The sequence below is a fragment of the Callorhinus ursinus genome, unplaced genomic scaffold, assembly GCF_003265705.2.
Source record: "Callorhinus ursinus isolate GAN/ISIS: 27379988/994484 unplaced genomic scaffold, GSC_fseal_2.0 scaffold14, whole genome shotgun sequence".
Classification (NCBI taxonomy): domain Eukaryota; kingdom Metazoa; phylum Chordata; class Mammalia; order Carnivora; family Otariidae; genus Callorhinus; species Callorhinus ursinus.
This window is the reverse complement of record NW_027397076.1, coordinates 9,161,019-9,185,842: the sequence shown is the minus strand read 5'-3', so window position 1 is coordinate 9,185,842 and position 24,824 is coordinate 9,161,019. Positions and strand designations below refer to the sequence as shown.

At 40.0% G+C, this 24,824-nt stretch overlaps 1 protein-coding gene across 7 annotated transcripts in view; it reads left to right on the top strand.

Annotated features, from left to right (window-relative positions):
• ANO4 (anoctamin 4) overlaps positions 1-24,824 on the top strand; it is a 444,815-nt gene that overhangs the window by 50,802 nt on the left and 369,189 nt on the right. The gene's annotated exons all lie outside the window — the stretch shown is intronic.

The window sequence follows — 24,824 nt, the reverse complement described above, 5'->3', positions numbered from 1 at the left end:
CCAGCCTGTGACCAAGTGTTTCTATCTCTGGCACCCGACCCCGTGTGTAGTCTCCAAACCCAGCAGATCTCTGTGATGCGCTCCTGCGCCGCTCCTCCCCGGGGGGAGGAAGGGAGTCTCCCTGGATGTGCCGCTTGTTGGGTCCCTGCTGGAAGAGCAGTGGCCCCACTGTGCCGTGGATCACGGTTTATGGACACCCCGAGCTGAGAGCCTGCGCCTCGCTCCGTCTCTGCAGCCGGCTTCCCTGCTCTGATTCCTGGGAGCTCTGCCGCACTCAGGCACCCCCGTCTTCCTGTGACGCCGAGGGTCCTGAGACCACATTGTCCCAGCGAGGGTTCCACCCCCTGCTCAGCCCCTGGAGCGACATCCCTCAATGGAGCTGACTTCTAAAAGTTCTGATTTTGTGCTCCATTGCTCTATCACTTGCCGGTAGCAGGTGACTGAGGCTCCTTAACATCCCCCCCCCCCTCCGCGGTCTATCTTTCCAAATATCGCCTGGGATTCACTTCTCTGCTCATCCTACCTTCCAGAACGTGGTAGCTTTTCTGTTCAGAGAGTTGCTGCCATTCTTTTCTTCGATCTCCTGTTGAGTCTGTAGGTGTTCAGAATGGTTGGATCCCTATCTAGCTGAAATCCTGGGACCGGACGAAATTTAGGTCTCCTACTCCTCTCCCATCTTGCTCCGCCCCCTCCCATGGAGTCATTTTTTAAACCTCCAAACATTCATACTTTCTCACAGGACTGTAGAAATCAATTTTCTTGTGTATCATTCATTTAATTATAAAATTACGCATTCTTATCAATCTCACTTTTCTCATCAAAGATGCAGGAATATCCTGAGAAGTATGTATTGTGATTTTTATACAAAGGAAAAATGCTACTGATCTAGCTGCTTCCTGCGATTGATCTGACCTCTTAATAAATAATGTAGAAAGATTAAGAGGATATTCATGAAGATAATAAAAACGTAATTGTTACTATGGTGTTGTGATTGAACAATGAGTGTCTAGCATGGTCTTCCCACTGGGATGGAGGGATGACACCCTGGGGTTTCATTCTTGCCTCTGCCCTTACCAGCTGTTATCTTCTGGGCAACTTTCTTAGCTTCTCTGAGCCTAGTTTCCTGATTTGTGATGTGAGGCTGTTAGAAATCTGCATACAAGGTAATTGTGTTTAATGCATATGGGGACTCTTGATAAGAACTGTAAAGGAATGTACATATACAAATAGAATTATCATAGAGGGGCAGGTCATCCAGATTGTAGATTACTCCTAGGAAACCTTTGTCAGTTCTATGGACATAAAAAAGTACAGGTACATTCTAGAAGAATACTCTCCTATGTCTAATATGACCTCTTTGTTCCCCACCCATAGGACTATGGTAGGGCTCCATTAAGTTTGTTGAACTTAAACACTATGAAAGCCATCTCTTGGGGAGGCTTAGAAGCCAGAGCCAGAATTGTAATAGATATAGGACATTGGCTTAATACATTATTTCCAGGAGTAAAATGAACTTAGAATTTTATTGGCTAATATTATTTTTACATTTTTTTCTCAGCCAAATTATTCAAACTTTTAGGAGATAGCGTTTACATATTTCAGGCAATTTAGCTTAGAGATTGTTTATTATGTGAATAGTAATAAAAACACATATTACTTTTAGAATTTATAAAATGTTTGGATATATGATAGTTACATAACACATCATGTTTCCCCTTTTTGCTTTGGCTACCAGGAAACTCAAAGGTCAGCTTTCAATTATAGTGATCATTTTAGCAAAAGTCAGTTTTAAGAGGGCTGTCCTTGGGCCTTAATAATCTGCATTTTATTAAATTTTTTTATCAAAGATGTTTATTGAGCAAGAGAGAGCACAAGCAGGAGGGAGAGGGGAAGCAGACTCCCCAGTGAGCAGGAAGCCCGACATGGGGCTCGATCCCAGGACTGTGGGATCATGACCCAAGCTGAAGGCAGATGCTTAACCTACTGAGCCACCCAGGTGCCCCAATAATCTACATTTTAGGTGGAACACTGGTTATTCTTAGGCACATTAAAGTTTGAAAATTCCTGGCTTAAGATTTCAGAACCGTGGTTCTTCCTTCCATTACATGAGTTTTAATTTTAATAGCCATATTTTATATCTTGTAATCACCCATAGCCTTTTTGGAATAGGCAAAGCAGAATAACTAAAAACACTTGTGTCTGTTTGGAAAAGATTATTCTGACTGTCTTGGTTTTTATAAAGTACAATCTGCCAGTTTCCTTGTATTCCCTTTCCTGAGGTGTAAGTAAGGTCTTCAGATCAGCTCCTGGGTTGAAGGAGGTGAGAAAGAGGACTTGTGGCTGGGAACTGCTAGCTCCTATTTGACCCCTTTGTTCTGGCAGGAGTGCTGGTATAGAGGATCTAAAAAGGCTGAAAATCCATACAACTCATAGTTAACAGAGTGTAAGAGGCCCTCTCTTGGTGTGGGGGCCGTGTGCATGTTGCAACTATTAAACTGTTTCTAGTGCAACACTAAGATCCTGGGGGAAGGGACTTTTTCTATCTCTTGAGCATAGCATAGAGCCTGGCGCGAAGACTGCAGTGAGAGGGAGGGAGGAAGGAAGGAGCAGAGGTGCTGATGGGTGTCCAGAATCTAAATTTAACCTGTTGGTCTAAGTTGCTGAGAATTGTTATATCCTTGGATATGCCTGTCTCTAAAAATACACATTTTGAGCCAAATCTAAGTGATTTTAGAATATGGTTGATTCTATAATACTCCCCACATCATGGACTCTATTGAAAAGGAATGGTTAAATTAGCAGATTTTGGCCTGAAACCAAAATGCTCTTTGGTTTTCTTGAAATATTCCTATTATTCTGTCTGACCTGTATTCCTTCACTCCTAAATCTGCAGTCTTTCAACACCCAACACAGATGGCATTTGAGTCATAGGGAGATCATGTGGCATAATGTAATGACTTGTAGTCCAGGAACACCTCAACTCAGGGGTGCCAAACCCTCAGGGAATATTGGCACTTAGAGATCTGTGACCAGGGCACACTAATTAATTGTAGATTTTTTCCCCCCTTGGAGCCCAAAGCAGCTGCAGATTCCCAAGGCCATGCCACCAACCAGGTTTATAAAAAAAGAACCCTATTGGCCATGGTGGCCTACCTTTCCAGTTTCTCCCTGTCAGAAGTAACCTCTCCTCTTTTAATTCTTATTAAAAATAGGTGTATTAATTATTGAGTAGATATAAAATATTTATAAAGTGTACATAAGATAAAGAATGACACAGTCTTAAACACCTATTTATCCATCACCCAGTTTAAACAAAAGATCGTAAACATTGCCTTTGAACACTCCTGTGGCCTCTCCCTGATTGTATTTTTTTCCTCTCCCATATTAAAGGTAACTACTCTACTAAATTTGGGAGTTTTCATTTTCTTTATTTTATCATTTTACTCTACATTCATATCCCTAAACAATACATATTTAGTTTTTTAAACTTTTTAAAATTTTTGTTTCTTAAAATTCAAGGATAATTAGCATGTACCATTATACATAGTTTAGTTTTTGAATTTTATATAAACAGGAACAGTGTATTTTTGAGACCTTTTTTCAGCTGAAGATAAATTGGAGGAGATTCATCTAGGTTGTTATGGACTGGTGTAGTTCATTCATATCTGCTCCTGTATAGTATTCCAGTGTATTAATATACCTAACATCTCTATTCTTCCATTTACAGACGCTTGCATGATTCCGGCTTGGGGCTATTAAGAACAATTTTCTTGGGGCGCCTGGGTGGTGCAGTTGGTTAATTGTCCGACTCTTGGTTTCAGCTCAGGTTGTGATCTCAGGGTCATGAGATGGAGCCCAGTGTTGGGTGCTGTGCACAGCGCATAGTCTACTTAGAACTGTCTCTCCCTCTCCCTCTGTCCTTCCCCTCCCTCAAATAAATATTAAAAAAAAAAAACAAATTTCTTATAAATCCTCTTGTGTATGTCTCCAGGTGTAAGAGTTTCTCAAGGGATTTACCCAGGAATGAAATTGCTGGGCCACAGGGTATAAACCTGCTCAGCCATATTAAAGGCCAAATTGTTTTCTAAATAGGTTATATCCATTTACACTTTCACCATCAATACATAATTTCAGTGACCATGATGATGATGACGGATGGCTAACTCACATAGTGTTCACTGTGCCTGGCAGTCCTCTGAGCACTTCACACCTATAAACTCATCCAGTTCCCACAACAGCTCTGAGTGCCCTCATTGCTCTACATCCTTGCTAGCCCTGAAAGTGTCTTTTATATTTTGCCAGTCTGGTGGATGGGAAATGGTAACTTATTGTGGTTTTTACTTTGTATTTCTTTGTATTACTAATGACATGGAGCATCTCTTCCTAGGTCTATGGAGTGCCTGTTCAAGTCCTTCCCTCATTTTTAAATTGGGTTGTCTGTTGGTTATCTTTAAGTCATAATAACTGTGCTTTTTCTGCTTTCTGTTGTAACTCTTCGCATCCTATCTTATTTCTTCCATTAAACTGTGAGCTCCCTCAGAGACTGACAGTGTCTTAGATGTTTGTGTTCTCACAGAGCCAAGTATTATGATTTTAACCTGGTCACTTTACAGGGATACTTATTTTTGAAAGTTTGTGCCCTTTTACCAACCTCTTCCTATTTTCCCTAGCCCCCATTTCTATGAGTTTTACTTTTTTTTTTAAGATTCTACATATAAATGATACCATGCATTATTTGCCTTTCTGTATTGTCCTCAAGGCCCATCCGTTTTGCAAATGGCAGGATATCCTTCTTTCTCATGGCTGAATAATATTCTTGTGTGTGTGTGTGTGTGTGTGTGTGTGTGTGTGTGTATCTTGGTGTGATACTGTGAATTACAAGAATTTTTTTTTGTTTGTCCCCGTTTCTGGTACAGAGTTTCTAAAACTCTTGGAGTTTTCCAAGTGAGGGGAGCAATAGAGCTCTTCTATTAATGAGGTGACTTGTAAAGCAAAAATGAGGGCTGGTTGCCAGTGGAGCTAATCATGTGATTAGAGGGGTTGGAACTTACAGTCCCAGGGGGGAAGAAGAGCTGGAGGATTCATCAGTTGCCAAAGACTTAATCCATCATGACCATGTAATGAAGCTTCCCTATAACCCCAAAAGGCCAGGGTTCAGAGAGCTTCTGGGTTGGCAAACGTGTGGAGGGGCTGGAAGAAGAGTGCCCCTAGAGAGGCCATGGAAGCTCTGTGCCCTTCCCCCATGCCTTGCCCTATGCTTTTCTTCCATCTGGCTGCTCCCATGTTATATCTTTTTGTAATAAACCAGTAAGCAAAATGTTTCTCTAGGTTCTGTAAGCTGTTCTAGCAAATTAATCAAAGTCAAGGAGAGGGTTTTAGAAACCTCTGATTTTCATTTAGTTAGTTGGTTAGAAGCACAGGTAATATATAACCTAGGCTGGCAATTGGCCCCTGTGTGGAGGATTGTCTTGTGGGGCTGAGCCCTATTATCTGTGGAATCTGATGCAGTCTCCAGGTAGATAGGATCAGAATGGAATTAAATTGGGTTGAAATCTTGGACACCCTGGTGGTGCCTGAGAATTGCTTGTTGGTGTGAGGAAACCTACACACTCAATTCTGCAGTGGACATGAGAGAGCAGATATCTCTCCAATATCCTATTTTCATTTCCTTTAATATACAGAAGTAGGATTGCTAGATCATATGGTAGTTCTATTTCTAATATTGTGAGGAACTTCCATACGGTTTTCCATAGTGGCTGTGCCAATTTACATTCCTACCAACAGTGCGCAAGGGTTCCCTTTTCTCTATCCTTGCCAGCACTTATTTATCTTCTGGATGTAGCCATTCTAACAGGTATGAGGTGATATTTGTGTTTTGATTTGCATTTCCCTGATTAGTGATGTTGAATACCTTTTCATGTGTATACTGGTTAGCCATTTGTAGGTCTCCTTTTAAATGTCTATTCAGTTCCTCTGCCCAGTTTTTGATCAGATTTTTTTTTTTGACTATTGAGTTATAGGAGTTCTTATACCTTGGGTATTAAACCGTTATCAGACACATGATTTGCAAATGCTTTCTCATATTTTGTAGGTTGTTTTTATACTTGGTTGATGGTTTGCTTTACTGTGCAGAAGCTTTTTAATTTGTTGTAGTCCCATTTGTTTTTGCTTTTGTTGCCTTTGCTTTTGGTGTCCATAGGAGTATCTAATGAATGAAGTAGGGAAGACCAATTTTGCTTTATAAAATGTTAATCCTTCCCCCCAATCCACCCTGAAACATTTTCCCTCGCAGATGAACTAAATACCTGCCGGGGATGTTGCAAAAGGAATTCCTCCATTGGGAAGGAGGTTGGACTATATAATACTAACTTTCTTTCAGCTCTAAAATTTTTCAATCCCTGTGAAAATCTTTGACCTATCCAGAAAAGTTCCCTTTGTATCCCGCTTCTAAGCCTTGACCAACCAGCTTCCTGGATCCCTTAGTCACTTACTTAAGAACAAAACCTAACTTTATCATGAAATACAACACAGATAAGCAGACAAGTACATAAAGTATATGGATAACTATAGCACCCAAGTCACTCGACTTTGAAAACAACCTCTATTGGGATGTTGGGTAGAAGATCAGCCACCCTTAGAAATTCAGCCTCTTGGGATGATCGAGAGGGCTGGCAAACTATGGTCTGTGGGCCACATGTGGCTCAATTACTGGTTTTGTAAATAAAGTTTTCTTAGAACAGTCATGCTAATTTGTTTTCATACCATCTATGGCTACTTTCATGTTACAGTCGCAGACTTGAGTAGTTGTAGCAGAGACTGTATGTCCTGCAAAACAGAAAATATTTACTCTCTGGTCCTTCATAGAAAGTTTGCCAACTGCTGTTTTAGAGTCTGACTTGGAAAAACAGAACTGCTTCTATGTCTTGTGTGGTTTGTTCCCAATAAAAGTAGTCTAGAAAGCTTTTGTTTAAGAAAAGGAAGTTAAATAATTATAACATTGAAAAACATTAGCTCTAGGATCTATTTTAATGAAATCTTAAGAATAACCAGAAACTAAACCCAAAGCAAATTACCTCTAAATCTTGACCTCCTTAAGGGTGTACTGAACTGCATCAACAACATTTTATAACGACAAGACTGGAGCAACCTAATAATTTTTAGGTCACAGGGTATAACTAATTGAATAGAAAGACATCAACATCTTGAGATTATATCCCTGGAGAAGGCAACACCTGAAACATATTGAGTTTTTTGATTAACTTATTCCTCAGTGAGTAGAGGTGAAACATCTAAACAGATGAAAATACTTGATGGGAAATAGAGCTAGAATTTTGGAATTGACATTTGGGAAGTGCATATGCACACTGCCCCCTTCCCAGCACCACACACACACATGCGCACACACACCATGATGCTTAGTCAAATACAAACCAAAGTGAGATGACCCCTGTCCATATGTTTTCTACTTGGTCACAGAAAGTTTTGGCTTTAATTCTTTTCCACAACTGTCAATTTCACTGTAGGAAACTCAATCTAATTTCCTTTGGACAATCTCACAAATGAAAAAGTAGGGAATAATTTTAACTTACCTGCCTATAGGGTAAGTGCAGTTGAACCCCAATGATTGTATCAAGTTCATTAAAAAAAAAAATTCCAGTGTAATCTTTCCTCCAAGCTGTATTTCAGTCTAAAGGTGTGATGTGCTCAGGGGGTGGGGTACCTTCCGTTGTGCTTCTCTGGGGTGAAGAGGTAAACTTGAGAAAGGGCGATATAATTCAAAGCCCGATTACACCATCTTTCCTCCTCCTTCCCTCTACAATTAAAAAAAAATATATATATATATATATATATAAATGTCTTTTCAAATTTGCATTTGAAGAATGCTTGTGTAGGGTTTCTGAGTGAAAAACTAAGCACATTAAAATAGCTGTTTTTGAAATAGAATTATTTTTCTTTCCTCCAGAAAATAACTACTGGAAGTACAGCTCTTTGGAAATGTATTTCTTAAAAATGATGTGTAGAACATAGGTGAGTTGGAGATCAGAAGGAGGGCATAGACCCAAACTGGAACCCTCTTCTCTAAGAAGAGTGATCCATGTGCATGTGAATACATATCTCTTGCATTATTAGTTCCTTTATATCCTTCATCAAAGCAGGTATAAATGACGGGTGGCAGTATGATACAATGGTTGGGAGTTCAGTGTTTGTCGTCACACCTGGGATCGCTTCCTAGATCAAGACTTCCTAATTGTGTGACCTTGGGGAAAGTTGTTTGTCCTCTCAGAATCTTAAGTACCTCACCTGAAAAGTGAAAGCAGTACTGATTTCTACCATAGAGTTGTTTTAAGTATTAAATGACATAATACATAGAAAAGCCTTAATGTGGTACCTAGAATATAGTAAAGGAGGGAGAGAAAAATGAGCAGGATGCTCACATGCTTGTTAGTTGCTACTCCAGGGGTGAAGCTACTGACAATTGGTACAGATTACGTGTGTGTGTGCGCGCCATTCTGACATTTTAGAGATAAGAGCCTTTTGCTTGTTACTTAAAACATTTAGTAACTTTCTCCCAGCTGTGTTTTTACTTAGATTTTTAAAAAATTGCAATCCGTATGGTAAACCACGGACTTCTTACCAATTGATGATTAAAAGCAGCATTGAGTAAAGGTGCCAAAAGGTTAAATGATGATAGTAAACACTTAATGAGTGCTTGCTATAATGTCTGGTGCTATTCATTCACGAACTAGTTCTCTTAATCTTCATAAAACCTTAGAGGGTAGCAGTTGTTATTCCCATTATACAGGAGGGGAAGTAACCTATCCAGGTTACACAGCTAGGAATGAGTAGACCCAGAACTCAGGGCCAGGCAGTCTGGCTCCCAAGCCTCTTCTGGGCGTGTCATTGGGTCCTGGATGCTCAGATTTTCCTGACCTCTTCTTGGCGGTGAGTAGAGTGATTGCTGGAGCTGAGGCTGTCAGAATGAACTCCTGAGAGCAGTCTGCAGAGAGCTAGACCCATGTTAGAACTCATGTAAGTTAATGGTTTGGTTCAAAATCACCCTAGGGATTCAGCACCAGAAATGACTTAGGGCCTCCCTGCCCGGGAAGATGAGGTCTTGCCGCCTTAGTTTACTTTTCTTTCTAGACCTTTTATTATGGGGATCAGGGAATATAGACTCCAGTATAATTGCTGGAGTCTGTTGATGGGATACCTTTCGGGAACCTTTTTAATGTGAAGTTGCTACCTGAATTTGTCATAAAAAAATAGTTGTAGCCTTTAAGAGTTGTGTTTCTTTTTACTACATCTGTGTCTTTAGGGTAAATACCCCGTAGTGCAATTGCTGGGTCATAGGGTAGCTCTATTTTTAATTTTTTGAGGAACCTCCACACTGTTTTCCGAAGTGGCTGTACCACCTTGCATTCCCACCAACAGTGTAAAGAAAGTTCCCCTTTCTCCACAACCTCTCCGACATTTGTTGTTTCTTGCCTTGGTTAATTTTTGCCATTCTAACTGGTGTAAGGTGGTATCTCAATGTGGTTTTGATTTGAATTTCCCTGATGGCTAGTGATGATGACATTTTTTTCATGTGACTGTTAGCCATTTGTATGTCTTCTTTTGAGAAGTGTCTGTTCATGTCTTCTGCCCATTTATTGACTTGATTATTTGTTTTTTGGGTGTTGAGTTTGAGAAGTTCTTTATAGATCTTGGATATCAGCCCTTTGTCTGTAATGTCATTTGCAAAAATCTTCTCCCATTCTGTGGGTTGCCTCTTTGCACCCCAATGTTCATAGCAGCAATGTCCACAAGAGCCAAACTGTGGGAAGAGCCGAGATGCCCTTCAACAGATGAATGGATAGAGAAGATGGGGTCCATATATACAATGGAATATTACTCAGCCATCAGAAAGGATGAATACCCAACTTTTACATCCACATGGATGAGACTGGAGGAGATGATGCTAAGTGAAATAAGTCAAGCAGAGAAAGTCAATTATCATATGGTTTCACTTCTTTGTGGAACATAAGGAACAGCATGGAGGACATTAGGAGAAGGAAGGGAAAAATGAAGGGGGGGAAGTTGGAGGGGGAGACGAACCATGAGAGGCTGTGAACTCCAAGAAACAAACTGAGGGTTCTAGAGGGGAGGGGGATGGGGGGATGGGTTAGCCTGGTGATGGGTATTAAAGAAGGCACATTCTGTGTGCAGCACTGGGTGGTATGTACAAACAATGAATCATGGAACACTACATCAAAAACTAATGATGTAATGTGTGGTGACTGACATAACATAATAAAAAAAAAAGTTGTGTTTCTAAGGATTTATTTAAGACTGAAGAAAATCCCCTTCATCTTCAGGGCCCACACACTGTTCAGTTGATTTTTTTTTTTTTGCATTTATTTCTCTTACAAATACTAATCAAAAAAGGAAAAAGGAATGCCTTTTTCAAATAACAGCCTTTTCTTTTCCTTTTGGGGTAACTTTTCTTTGCAGACTACATTTTTAAGAACTGGCTGGGAATGAATGGAAGATGAGCAACAATGATTACGTAGGAGAAAAATATCCAGGTAGTTTTGTTTAAGGTTACTCCTTAGGGACACTGCCAAATGTCTTAGATGGAACACACAGGTATTCATTTTTTTTTTTTAAGATTTTATTTGAGAGAGAGAGAGAGTGTGTGAGCAAGAGTAGGGGGAAGGACAGAGGGAGAAGGAGAAGCAGACTCCCTGCTGAGCAAGGAGCTGGATGCAGGACTCCATCCCAGGACCCTGGGATCATGACCTGAGCTGAAGGTAGATGCTCAGCCGACTGGGCCACCCAGGCGCCCCAACACACAGGTATTCAGTCCAGGATTTTAGCATTATAAGGCACCTCAAAGACCATTTAGTCCCCATTTTTGCAGGTAAGGAGGCTGAGAAAAAGCAATTGAGCAACAAAGCTGGGACTAGAAACCAGGTCTCCTGATTTCTATGTCCCTATCTTTTTATATTTTGAACTGACTGCTGGGAAGAGCAAAAAGCCACGCAAAGAGATAGCTGCCGGAACTCTCCCTAGGCTGGCAGATGCAGCCTTAACATTTAGTTTCCCTAAAGTTTGGGCTCTTTCACAAAGAGATTCTATAAGTTAGACATTTTCTAAGTTTTATGTGGGAAAAGGAAAAAGTTGCCTTTGTTGCATATACAATTTGGCAATAAACAGTGCCCTTATTTTGTAAGGATACTACTCGGAATTCAGACTTATTTAATTTAATCCCTGTCTTTCCACTTCCTTCCACAAAATGGATCTTCATGCCTACAAAGATTATCTCCCAACCTTTTACTTATACTAATAGCCCTCATTCAAAAATTGTGACTTACTGTATTGATATTCACTTATGATCAGGAATGTTCTTATACTGTCATTTCATTGTCATTCCTCATTGACTTTAGAAGATAACGCTTAACATTTTTGAAAACGTCTTTTCTTCCTCTCTGCCACAGCAAAGAGTTTCAATAGCCTTTAGTACTTTTGAAGACAAATGAGGGTGAATGTATGCTCGAGTTTTCTGTGGAATCTTAAAGTACTTGAAGGCAATGTGAGTCAGATAAGTATAATTTAATTAACATACACAAATTAAAGAGTATAGCAGCTGAGTTCTAGTGTTGTTTTCTGCCACAAGGAAAAATAAAAATGCAAGATTCCTGGTCATTTAAAGTTCAGAAAAGGCAACTCCTGTGTCTCCTTTCCTGATCTGCTCTGGGGCCACCTCTCCTGTTGGAGATGGCGTGGTGTGCTGGAAAGAACACGGGACAGAGAGCTGGAAGATCCAGGTTCGTGGGCTGACTCTGTCCTCTATACCCTGTTAGGTTTGGAGCACATAACATTACCTCTGTTGTCCAAAGTTCTCTCATTTGTCAATTTATGTTATGGCTTTGACCAGTGGTTGTCAACCCTGACTGTGCATCCTGATCAGTTGGAGAGATTTTGTTTCCTGGATATTTTATTATGAGAGTCTTAAAACAAATGTTTGTTGAATTTTATAGTGAACACCCATCACCCACATTCTACCATTAACACATTATCTATTAGTTGGGGGGCCTTTAAAATATACACATACTCACACAGTCATACATGTTATGGAATAAATACCTCTGGGATTAGGGAAGGTGAAGAAGGGAAATTTCTTTATATACTTGTGTTTGAGATTTTGTTTCACAGCAAACATACATTACAACTGCTACTGTTGCTATTACTAAAAACCACCATAACAAAACAAATACATATACACATATATTCTGGGACTGTAACCTCCAAAGAGTGATACAGCAGGTCTGGGGCGGGATTTTGGCATCTCTGTTTTTCCGAAATGTAGGCAGGATTGAGAACGAAGAACTATGCAGTCACTAAAGTGCAACTGAAGGTTTAATATTCTAAGGGGCTATGAACTCTCCTTTTTTGTTAACCGGAAATCCCCTCTATAGTAGATTGGTTCCATTTTCTTCTAGATTTGTTCTAGATTCTTCCTGGTTCATATAGGCATGCAGCTGAATGCCATTGTCATAGTAATGAGCCTGAGGGCAGCAAAAGGAACATTCCTATTTAAGTGGAGGAAACCTCTGTTTCAAGCAATGCAGCCTGGCTTCTTGCCTTTTTTTTTTTTTTTTTTTTTTTTTCTACCTTGGGATTGTTTGAGATCTCTCTCTAAATCCTTAAAACCACCTCCTTTACCTCTTTCTTTGTAGATGACTGCCTGGTTTGCTATGATTCAGACCACTGCTGTTCTAGGGGACTCCCCATTCTACTCCATTGGTTCTGTTCAGAAGTGCTTGCTCCTCAGGGAAACCCTCTCTGACCCTCAGATCTGGGCTGGCTGTGCCAAGCTCCCCAAACATCCTGGCCCTTCCTCCTTTTGAGGTACTTTTCTCAGTCATGTTGCAGTTATTCATCTGTGCTTCGTTGTGTCTTCCCCACAATGCTGTCTCATGTATCTTTGTTCTGTCGGTTGGTGTCACACGGTAAGTGCTTGATATGTAGGTTCCAGATGTTTGTCTCTCCGTATCAGTGACCCATGTCAATGTGAGTTTCTTGCTATCCTTGGTGGGACTTCTGTGTTTCCAAAAGACTTTGTATTTGTCAGCCATTTAAACATTAATATTTTATTAAAGTTACAAATTTGAAATTCTAATTTTTCCTTAAACTTTTAAACTCATAAAACTTTTTATTCAATTTTAAATTTATAAATGTTAATAGTCACAAGGAATATGGTTACAGTTTGGTCTCATTTAGTTAATTAAATTCTCTTAAACACTCTAATGCATTAATAATTTTAATACTTTCTTTTTAAGACCTCATTTTCCTGCCTAATAAAATTTTCCTAATTCTTACAAATCTAATAAATGTATAATGTGGTGAAACTTCTCCTAAACCTTCCAATATTGTAACGAGCTTAGCAAAGTTTTGCCATACCTTTTAACTTGAAGTCACAGAATCACATAATTTAATTTGGAATTGCAGTGGTCATCTGCTAGCTAACCCAATATGCCATACTCTCTTAAACATTATAAACACTTCAAATATCAAACACAAAAATATTGATATGACAGATTTAATTTAAAATATTATCTCCATGAATTTCTAGATACTCCCAGTCTTAACAGATGTTTATCCACCAAAAAAAGTAATTCTACCATCAACCATTCTGCTAGGTTTTAAGGTCAGGAGGTGCTGACGTCCAGGTGGATTTTTCTTAAAACTATGAAGGACATGTAGCCCTCTTTCATGTTGCTATAGCAGGGAGGTCTCCAAATCCACATGTCCACATGGAATGAATGGTCTTACGGTCTTCATCTGATGGATTCTGGTTATATCTTCTGTAGTCTGATGTAGGTCCATAATCATCCATCCGGGTTTCTTCACTACTAGATTGGTTAAATCCAGTCTATTTTCTGCTTGATTGTGTTCCATGTTCTCTTTTCTCATTCCAATGTTTGTAGCTATTTAGATAATATCTGATTGTATTCTGTGTGTTTCTGTAGTTCTGCTGACATAGTCTTAAATGACAGTTAATAATTGTTTTGCTATGAAGGACCCTTTTATTATCTCCTTCCATGGATTTTGGAAGACTTTGGGGGGCAAAAAAAGAGCAACATTTAATAAATGATAATTACTGATCACTTTCTTTTGGCTGACCAAAGACAAATTTAACTTCCTATCAGAGATTCTTATTTGCATGAGCTAATCCATGCTACAAAATAGATTGATAGAATTCCAATCAAAAGGAAAATTGTTTGTTTGTAGCCCGATCAGTGCATATGCCTAACATCTGTTAGGCTTATTAGCAAATGAAATCATTTCTCAGATACTCATCGTTTCCTTTGTAGGTATCAGGTGGTGGACCACAACTCAGTCTTAAAAATTTATCTGTTTTCCTTCCTTTCTCAATGGCTGCTTATTCATTCTTTCCATCTTCCGGGGACCTTTCTTATTCATTGCCTTCACCCCTCACATCTCTGATTTCCACCTTTCACTGTTCTCTTTGGCCCAAAAGCATCTTGCTCTTGTTAAAGAAGCTCCTGATTGATTTTGGATTCCTGTGAGCATTTTCTAGTCTACCCTGATTTTTTTGCTGCTGTTCTGCTTAATTGGCGTTTATGTTCTAGCATTTCTCTACTTCTTTTCTGACCAGTCCTTTGTCACTTTCGTTAACTCTTCTTATGGAGCCTGAGGGAGAATAATGAGCACAGTTTTTGGAGTCAGGCAGATCTGGATTTGAACCTCAGCTCTGTCATCAACAGGTATGTGAGTTTGGGCAGTGCTTGACTTTGCTGAGCTTCAGTTTCCTTCTCTGTAAATGAGGATGAGAACACCTCACTTATAAGTTGTCATAAGGATTAAAAGGACAATGTGCATATAAGTGTCTCACGTGGTGACTGGCATTTTATAGACTCTCTTCGTAGTTGTAATAATATGCGTGTTACCCAAGCTTTACTGAAGCATTGTCTTTTCCTGTGAAACATTCAGCTTTCATTTTGTGCAGTAATTCTAAAATTTGTGTCAAAGCTCCTATTTCCCAGCCTCCAGATTCCTGTGTCTACTGGTATGCTAATTATCTTCACCTGGATGCCCCCTCTAATCCAAGATTCAACATTATTCAAGCAGTACTCAACCTGTGATTACTTGGTTAACAGAATCTCAGTCCTCACAGTGGCTCTAAGGTTGGAGATTCCCTCCCTCCCTTTTTTCCTCCTCCCTTCTATCCAGCCAACCAGTGTGCACTGATCATTCTGTTATGGAATCTTCACTGTGCTCTGCACTTAGGCTGCAGCAAAAAGCAAGAAGGTCTGAAGCCTGAAGAGAAGGATGAATTTTAAGAAAGTATGATAGGTGCTATGATGGTGAAGAACAGAGTACAGAGGGCCCTGGAAGAGTTGGGATGAAGTTAGGGCCAAGTTTAAATTTCTTCTCTCATCTCCATTTTCAATAGATCCAATAAATTCTACTTAGGAAATTTCTTCTTTTCATTCCTTTTTCTCTCCCACTACAAGTCTTTTGTTCAGTCCCAGTATTCCAGGCACATTGGTCTAGGTCGGACATTCCTAAGAGTTTCCCAAATTTGTCTCCACTCTGTCCTGTAAGCAGCTGCCAAGGTCTCTTCCTGAAGCACAAATCTGATCATATCTCTCTTGCTTAAAACTCTTTATTGTCTACCCCTATCAGGATTCAGTGTAGGAAACTGAGGCTACTCTAGGTATTCCAGTCATGAGAGGATTTAACATGGGGGATTAGGGATTATAAAATCAGAGGAGGATTAGAAGGATGCACCAAGAATCTACCTCTGAGGTCTCTACTAAAAGTCCGGAGTTTAAGAACTTCAGCCATAGGTGTTCATCATTCAGGAAGCCAGAGGTGCTAATGCCCCTCAACTGCCTTTCACTACCCAGCAAGACCATGTACCCCAGAATGGTGCTGCAGGAAGACCTCACTCCTCTATAACCTTACCAAATTGAAAAGCAGCCAAAAGAGGTCAAGAAAATGGTCTCCGTCTAATTTCCACCTTTCCAAACTCATGCAAACACATTGAGTTCATGGAACCTAATTCTCTTTCAGAGTCCTGGCTTCAGGGAGTCTGGTAAATGTAGGTTTTAATTTGCTGGCCTCTGTATGGGAATGGAGACTAGAAAGAGGGAGGAATTGAAGGTGAGCAAGTCACCCATGGCATCCATCCCACCAGGCTCTCTGCTGCCTGTAAAAAATGCAACCTAAAGTTCAAAGCTGTGTACAGTTTTGTCCCTGCTTATCATATTTTGCTTAACCTCTTCTACCACCTACAATGTCTACCACTGGCAGGAGTTAAAAAGATGTGTGTTGAATGTCTGAATGAACGAAGGAATCCGTCCATTCCTGACCCAGTTCTCTCTTACTTCTGGCCATAACTTTATTAGGTGTATTCTTCCTGGCTGGTCCCAGCTTCTACCTGCAGAAAGCCTGTCATTTCTCTGAGGCCCAGCCAAATCTGCCCTCCTCAGAAGGTCTTCTAAAATTCCCCTGCATCCCCCCTCGTATCGGTATCTTAGAGCTTATCACCATCTGCCTATGTTGCATTTAGCTATGTACTCATATTTTTTTTAAGCTACCATGTTGTGAACTTCAGGAGAACAGTCACTGTTTTATTCATGGACACGGCATCCTTTCCCTCCATGCTTCCCCTATGCTTTTCTGACCACCTTCCCCTTTCCTCCTCCTTTTCTCCAGACATAGCCACTACAAAACCCTTCTTGGAGATACCTCCTTTCACTCTTATTTTCTGGTATTGTAGTTGAAACTTGATAATTTGAGAGGTGTGGTTAAATCTTTGTAGCTGCCTTTCTCTTGTCTTGCATGGAGACCTACATGCCAATTTTTTCTTAACCTAACACATTTTTCCCGTTTTACTCCTAGGCAATAATACACAATAAACCTAAAAGGGGAAGATCCTTAGAAGGAAAGAGGAAAAATTTTAAATTTCTTTTCAGTTTTTTAGTGGAATTCACAATATGTTCAGTGTTCTGGTTTTCTAGGCCTTGACAATAGAAACTGTACTAGTGGGACGTTCCAGACGTTACCACATTCATAGTTGGGATTCTGAGATATAAAGACAGAGTCATGTGATTCGTCTGTGTTTGCCACAGTGAATTTCTTAGATCTTTGTTTGGAGTATGGGGAATCCTCTCACTATTCTTTTTAAAAAGTTCATTTTCCTGAGAAGTACCTATGAGAAGTACCTATCTCATAAAGCAACTGAAAGTTGTAAAACAAAAAACGAACCTGTAGTCTGCAGGGAAAGTGAGTTTTCCTTTTTGTACTTAAATAGACTTTGTTTTAGAGCAGTTTTAAGTTCCCAACAAAACTGAGCACAAGTATAGAGAAGTGAGCTAATTAAAAATCAGCTCAGAGAGATTTTAAAATATTTTGGACTGAAAGATTTTTTTCTCCAATCATATTAAAAACAATTTCACAAATAAACCCTGAGTATCCGTATATACCAGACATTGTAGTAAGCTGAGAGGTTAAAAAGACAAGCTACTCTTACATCCCTCAGGGAACACAGAATCTAGTAGAAGAGTCAGACACACAGAGGAGCCCAGTCTCCCTATTACCATTTATTCGAGTGTGTCCGGGGAGAGTTCATCTCTGGGGATACAAAGGTAAATAAACCTCAGGACTAGGACTTTCCTGAAGGAATCTGCCAAGAAGATAGAATACCGTGTGACCAGTGCCATAACGTAGAAATGGTTAACTCTAGCATGTAGGGAGTGCATGTCTAGAAATGCTTCAAGGTGGAGGGAGATGCTTGAGTTGGATCTCAGACAGTAAGAGTTCAGGAAGAGGAGGGCAGGAAGAAGAAATTCTAAGCAATGAAAAAAGCTTGTGTCAGGACCCTGGAATTTTAAATAGCTTGGCATGTTCTGGAGCTCTGAATATTAGGACATGGATGATGGGGAGGAATCAAATGGGGATGTGTGAGTTAAGGAGCACCCTTCATCCTACACATGGTAAGAGGCAGGGAAGAGTTTTCAGTGGGAGAGGACATGATGGTGTTTTCACTTAAAAATCCTCAGGTAGCTGTGTAGGATGGATTGGACAGAGTGAGATGCAAGTCAGGAAAGCTGCTTCTGAGACCATCACATTAGCCCAGGGGAGAATTGGTAATGAGACTGGGGTTGTGGCACTGGGGAGCTAATGGATGTAAGAAATGTTTAGGGGGGGAGTATGAGCAAGAAGAGTTAAAGAATGATGCCTGGGGGGGTGGGGGTCCCTGGGTGTCTCAGTCAGTTAAGCGCTGGACTCTTGATTTTGGCTCAGGTCATAATCTCAGGGTTGTGAGATCGAGCCCTACATCAGGCTCCACACTCAGTGGGCCAGTCTGCTTCATATTCTCTCTCCCTCTCTCTCTGCCCCTCCCTCTGCTTGCTCTTTTGCTCTCTCTCTAAATAAATCTTAAAAAAAGAACGATGCTGAGATTTCTAGGTACCCTCTAGAGTAGTCAAAATAGTCTTCCACATAAGGGACAATAAATATTTTATTTGAGCAACAGAGTAGGGAGTGATGCTCTTAAATGGAAAAAAGGAAATCCAGAGGAAGAACAGGTTAGGGGAAAAAATATGTTTGGCATTGAGTCTAGGATATTTTTCCCTTTAAAAGCAAAACAAAACAAAACAAAATACCTGTTTCCTGCCAATGACAAATCCATATGCCTGTTTTGTAGTTTGGCATGCTATTGCTAATTGAAAATACTCTAATTGAAAACTATGACCTTCCAAAAAAAAAAAAAAAAAGAAAACTATGACCTTCCAGATGACGATTGGAAAATAACCTTCATACATTATACAGGATTGCCATGTTTTTTTTTATTTATTAGGCCTCCTCTCAGCCTGGGCTAATCAGAAACAGGGATGATGTGGTCAGGCTCAGGAGGATTTCTGTATCTTGCCTTCAAGACAGCTCCCTGGGAGGGGAGAGAAATTGCCTAGGTTTCCGGGTTGCTAGCATTCTAAAGACCATTTGTTCTAGTTGTTGCTTCAGGGATCAAGGACCTTGTCAACTTCTCAGGATAAGCTTGGACCAGAGCAATTTTAACATTAAAGAGAAGGAAAATATGAAATGAGGATCTAGTAAACCCCCTGATTTATGAAATAAACATTTTTGCTCAGTTCTTCAGTTCCTGTGTATAGGTAAGAATCAGTATGCCATTCTTGGTAATTCCTGTTTCTAATGGGGCAGGAGTTGGCATATTGCATGTAGGTGCCCCCATCCCTGAATAATACTTTAATGTCTGTTATACATTATTAAATATCTATATAAACTTGGAACATTGTACTGAGTATCATATTAAGTGACTTTAAAAATTTCATTCCCCATCAATAGACAAGGATGATTAGAACTTTGGATAGATGTAGAGAACACAGGAGCAGTTAAACAATATATACATATTGGTCATGCTGTAAATATTCAAAAAATATATACTGCATACTAGGTGATACAGCATGAGTACTGAGTACATAGCATGTTCTGGACACTTACTTTTAGGCTCTGGGGACACAATAAGCACAAGAGACCATCCTTGCCTGAAGGGAGCCTACTTTATAATGTAGGAGACACATGTTAAATCAATAATCAAATAAGATTGTTACAGGTAGAGATAAATGTGAAAAGTCTAGAAAGGAACATGCTGGAAAATGATTGGCAGAGTTAGGGAAGCCTTTGCTTGGATCTGAGGCAGAGGAAACGCCTACACAGATCCTGTGGTGGGAATGAGCTCTGTTGAGTTCAAGAGACAGAAGGAGGGCAGTGGTTGGGGTGTAGGTAGATACCGTAGAGTGATGGATAAATGGCTTTTTCCAACCAGTAATGGAATGCTTATTAGAGACTCAGATTTATGTATACTGCATATAAATGCATATCCCATCTCATTCAACAGCTTAGTGAGATAGGCATTGTGATTCCCATTTCCTAGATGAGGGACCTGGATGTGAGGGACCAGGTTTCTAGGACCTGAGTCTGGGCCTTCTGACCCTTCCATTGCCCCTAACTGCCGACTGGCAGGATTGAGGAAGGCACTTGGAAAGAAGAAGTGCCGAGTCACTGGCCTCCTAGGCTGCCTTTCAGAAGATGTTTGTCTTAAATTGTGTGATGGCTTTGATGGGATATTAACAATGACCAAGCAATGAGGATAGGGTGGCAGTAACTTTGCCTACTACCATATTTTATAGTTTTAGTTTGCAAAGTACTTTATACGGTTCCTCATTTGTGGCTCAGAAGAGCCCTCAAAGGTAAGCAGAACTTGCTTTATTCTTCTCATTTAGGTTAAGAGATTACCTGAGGTGACACAGGGGACGGGCCTGGGGCTTGGCTCCTATGATTCTAATTCAGGGCTCTTGCCTTAAACCACAGAAGCTCCTGATGGAAGGAGGAAATATATATGGCTCATAAGCCTGTAGTCCTTCAGACTTCCAAAAAACAAATTTGTGCTTTCTTCAGAGTGCTTTTGCCTGTGAAGAAGAGGTATAAAAAATGGACTCACTCATGAATATATTGAGCTCCTATTGTGTGCCAGACACTGGGACCATGAAAGGATCTTAAATAGGTCAAAAGATACAAATTATTATAGCACAGTGTTACTTGCCCTATAATGCAAGACTAGAAACAATTCTGTGAAAATATAGAGGAAGATATGATTAAGTCACTTGGGGGAAATCTTCACCAAGAAAATAACCATAAACTGAGTTTTAACGGGTGAACAGTAGGGTTTCTCCAGGGAGAGAAGGTTATTCTAGGAAAAACAGATACTTAGTGTTCCTCAGATACCCTATTCTTTTATCATGGTAATGGGGTGTATACAGAGCATGGGATATACAAGAAGGACTGATGGGAAATGATGCTGGTAGATTGAAGTCCAATTGCAAAGTGCCTTGAGTGCCAGGCTCAGGAAAAACTATTTGGCCTGAGCTTCCCAGGCTTTTAGTGAAGCAGTGGCATGATTATACTTGCTGTGTTTTAGAAAGCCAATACTGATGGCTAGGGGACGTTGGGTTGGGACAAGGGAGAAGTCAGAAATTATTGTCATAGTTTGGGAGAAGGAACAAACCCCTGAACTGGTTGTCATGCCTAATTACTCATTGAGGAGAACTGTAGGGGGAAACATTAGTGAGGCTTAAAGATTAATGTAGAGACATACCAGTTGGATTTTTGGATGCACACACTGGTTTTCCATTTGTATGGACACACACCTTGTTTTGGTCTCCCCAGACTCAACCCAATTCTGACTTTTCAAGCCAACCATTGATTTATTTTTCTATCTTCAAAAAGGAGAGAAAATGTTTCAGGCCTGTGATCTTAGGGATTCTCTCTATGTGATGTGATTTTTGATCCCATAGGATTCTTCTGGCTGAGAAATGCTGAGTACAAACACATTTTTGAAGACTTGGGTGCTATGACTATATTTATGTATTACAGATTATTTACCTTTCATGTATTTGGAACTGTTGTTACATATTTGAAAGCCCGCCTACTAAGCACTTTGGAGAAATCATTCTCATCCAGTGACCTCTGGTAGGGAAACATTAGCAGAGCAGCTTACTCTCTTTCCATTTCAGGCTACCCACTGAATGCTGAAGGAGAATTTAGGTTTTAGGCAAAGGATTATACTGCAGTGCTTATGTCAGATCCCACACTTCTCTGGAATATTCTCCACTCTTCCAGTAATTAGAGACCACTCATCCTGGTTTTAACATGTAGTGTAGGGTCAGAGTTGGGAAAAAGAAATCAACAAATACCAACTGCTTGCTCTTCAAATTATAAGCATCAAAAATTCATTTCTGTTGCCATAAAAGGGTTACATTTAATCTGGGGTAAAATGAGTGTTTCTTCCTTAACATGGAGTCGTCTCATTCCTCCTCACCCAAATTCATATAACAGCGTGGGAAGAGTCCCCAGGGCATCTGACCTGTTTAGTCAAAAAGATTTTGGGGGTTCTCCTATGTCCAAATCCTGGGTTTCCATGGAGAAGAGGAAGCATTTGAGGCTGTTCTGGTTATTCATATACTGGTATTACCACCTGGGCAAGCAAGCTCCTTCAACCTCCTCGATTCCCAGTTACTGCGATAAACAAAATCCGCTTCATGTCCTGGGATTGCTGTGAAGACTAAGATAAATGAGGCCACTTGAATAAAGTCTGACACAGGGTAGGGTTCAGTGTATATTAGTACCTTTAGACATTGGTTTGTAGAAGTTCGGTAAGAGATAGGCTTTTTCTTTAGGGAGATTTTTAACTTCGTTTTCAAAACCATTGATGGGCAGCATGTTACTTAAAATTCCTTGATTCTCATACCTCTGTAAACAGATTCTGATGTCAATAATGGCAGTATATGGCCAGTTACCCTCTTGGTGATCTAGAAAATAGGTACGTTTTTACTTTTTCTCTTCAGGCTCGTTACGGAAAGTAGAATCGTTTCAGTGTTGAAAGACCGAGCTTTAGGAATCCTGGTCTTTCAGACTTTATAAAGCTCTGTCAGCAGGCTTCTCTGAAGCAAATTTTCTGAAGAAGCTATCTTTTTTTTCTTTTAAAACACATGGCAGGTATAGGTACATAATTCAAATTACCTTCCAGTCTTTGAAAAAAGTGTTAAATCATGTTGTTGAACTTTAGCCATTTTCTTGGCCATTCATATGACTATCCAACAAATACTTATTGTGAACCTTTTATGCATTAAATACTGGTGTTATACCAGTGAGCAAGATGTAGTCCCAGAAATTGTCCCAATTGTAACTGACTTGGATATTTTGTCCTTCACAAAATTTAATTGGCATTTGTTGCTATCTGGAATGGAAGGTGGTTCTATCATCTTTTGAGAAGGGAAGAGCAGAATAGTGGCCAAACTTTAAAAAATTAATTGCATTAGGGTAAGTGACTGGAATACCCGTTTTCATTGACCTAATTGGTATATAGATGTGCAATAAGTAATTTGTACTTCTGCTGTTTTATCGTTTTCATGCTTCATTATAACCCTGTATAGTCAAGCTGTTGAACCTGTTCCATAAACAGTATTAATCTCAATTACTTTGGGAGCTTTAAATAATATTCCCTTATTAAATATATTCTTTGTTATGCTGCCCATGTTTTTGCAGTGTCAGAAGCTGCTGATGCTGATAAAAGCAAACATTTAGTTAAAAAAACTTTTCATGTTTTAATGAGATTTTAAAAAATAACACACACATTTCTATTTCCCAGGGTTTTGGTTACAGAAAACACCTTGTTAGGTTAATTTAGAACTTTGAGTCCAAAGTCCAACCTCATGGCTTGGTTTTATTGGAGGGACATTAAAATAGTAGAACATTTTCAGTCTTGGTCAGAATGATGGTGTTGAAATTTCGAAAAGATTTAAATCTGTCCATGAGACTATAAACTTCTTGAAGGCAGGATCTGTCGCTTTCATTTCTGTGGCTCTGAAACATAGTTGGCTATTCTTTAAGTGTTTGCTGGTTGGAGTTGAACTGATGTGAATAATGAAGCAGAATTTGGGACTCTATGTTCCAGGTTTTCCTTATTTAATGTACATAGGACTACTCTGGCAAACCATCCTTTCTTCATTTCAGAAATTCCATTTTATTATGTTCATCTTTGATGTGGAACATTTTTATGGTCTCCTGTTGTGACTCATTTTGGTGGTGAATTAACTGCTTCCTTGGAGCCCAGCCCTTCCTTTTAAGCTGTGGTATTCAAGCTCTCCAAAGTTAGTTTGCCTCTGGGTAGAGATCACAACAAAATGTCCAAATGATACTTCAACTTCTAGGTAAAGACAGAACTAAAATTAAACTCTGTACCATGTAAGCCACCTGTAAAACAAACAAACCTAGGAGCATTTGTGTCTTCCCATTAATTCTTGGCTAGCACAAGGAAATTAATCTTTTGCGCAAAGATAAAAAGGTGACCCAAGACCATCTCCCCACGTTAAAAAAAAGTTCTAAAGTTTAATGTGGAGTCAAATTTGGCATTTAACTTGAAAACCTACTCCCATATCTAATTTAATTGTCACAGCCCCAAACAGATTCATATATATGTGCTAAGTTTATAGGTTCAGTATTAAAATAGAATGGGGGGAGAAAAGCAAGAGGAAAAAGTGTCAACTTCTCTACTCATCCTTTAGTTGTCACAAAGGGGTTTGCTCTGTGCCTCATCCATTAGTCTTGCACAATTTCTCACACTTCAGTGTGCCTGTGAACTATTGTACAGGGTTGTTTACCCAAAACCACACAGTCTCTGTCTTATGGGTGACTTAAGAGACCTCAAAGGGAACTTTTAGCTATCCTCATACATTCATCTCTAACAACTACTTCTGTGCATGTATTGCACAAGAAAATGGTGGAATGGAGAGGCAAATTTCTGGAGAGACCGTTTAACCCTTTTCTGCCTAAATTTTTCACTTGTGTAATAGGGAGACCAGTCCCTGGTCCTCTCATCCTGTGCCTTGGCCATAGAGAAGCTTACGTCCAAAGTGCCATTGCTGCACTCGGGGTGACCTCTCCGTGCACATGAGCAGGTTGTCTGGTCTGGAGATGCCAGTAGATCTCATTTAGGGTGGGTTTCAAGTCTGGCTTCTTGCAGAGTTGCTGTGGGATGCACAGGAAACTTCCTGAGCGTCTGGTGTCACTACGGGGGTTTGAGAGCTTGTTTGTAATAATGAGCAAATAGAATCGGCAACGGATGGAGAGTGAGATGCTCATCCTGCCAAACTTCTGTTCGAGGCAGGGGCTGTCCTGCCCCCGTCAGAACTGGCTGGCTTCTGATGCTCTCCTGTCACACTGACAAAGGC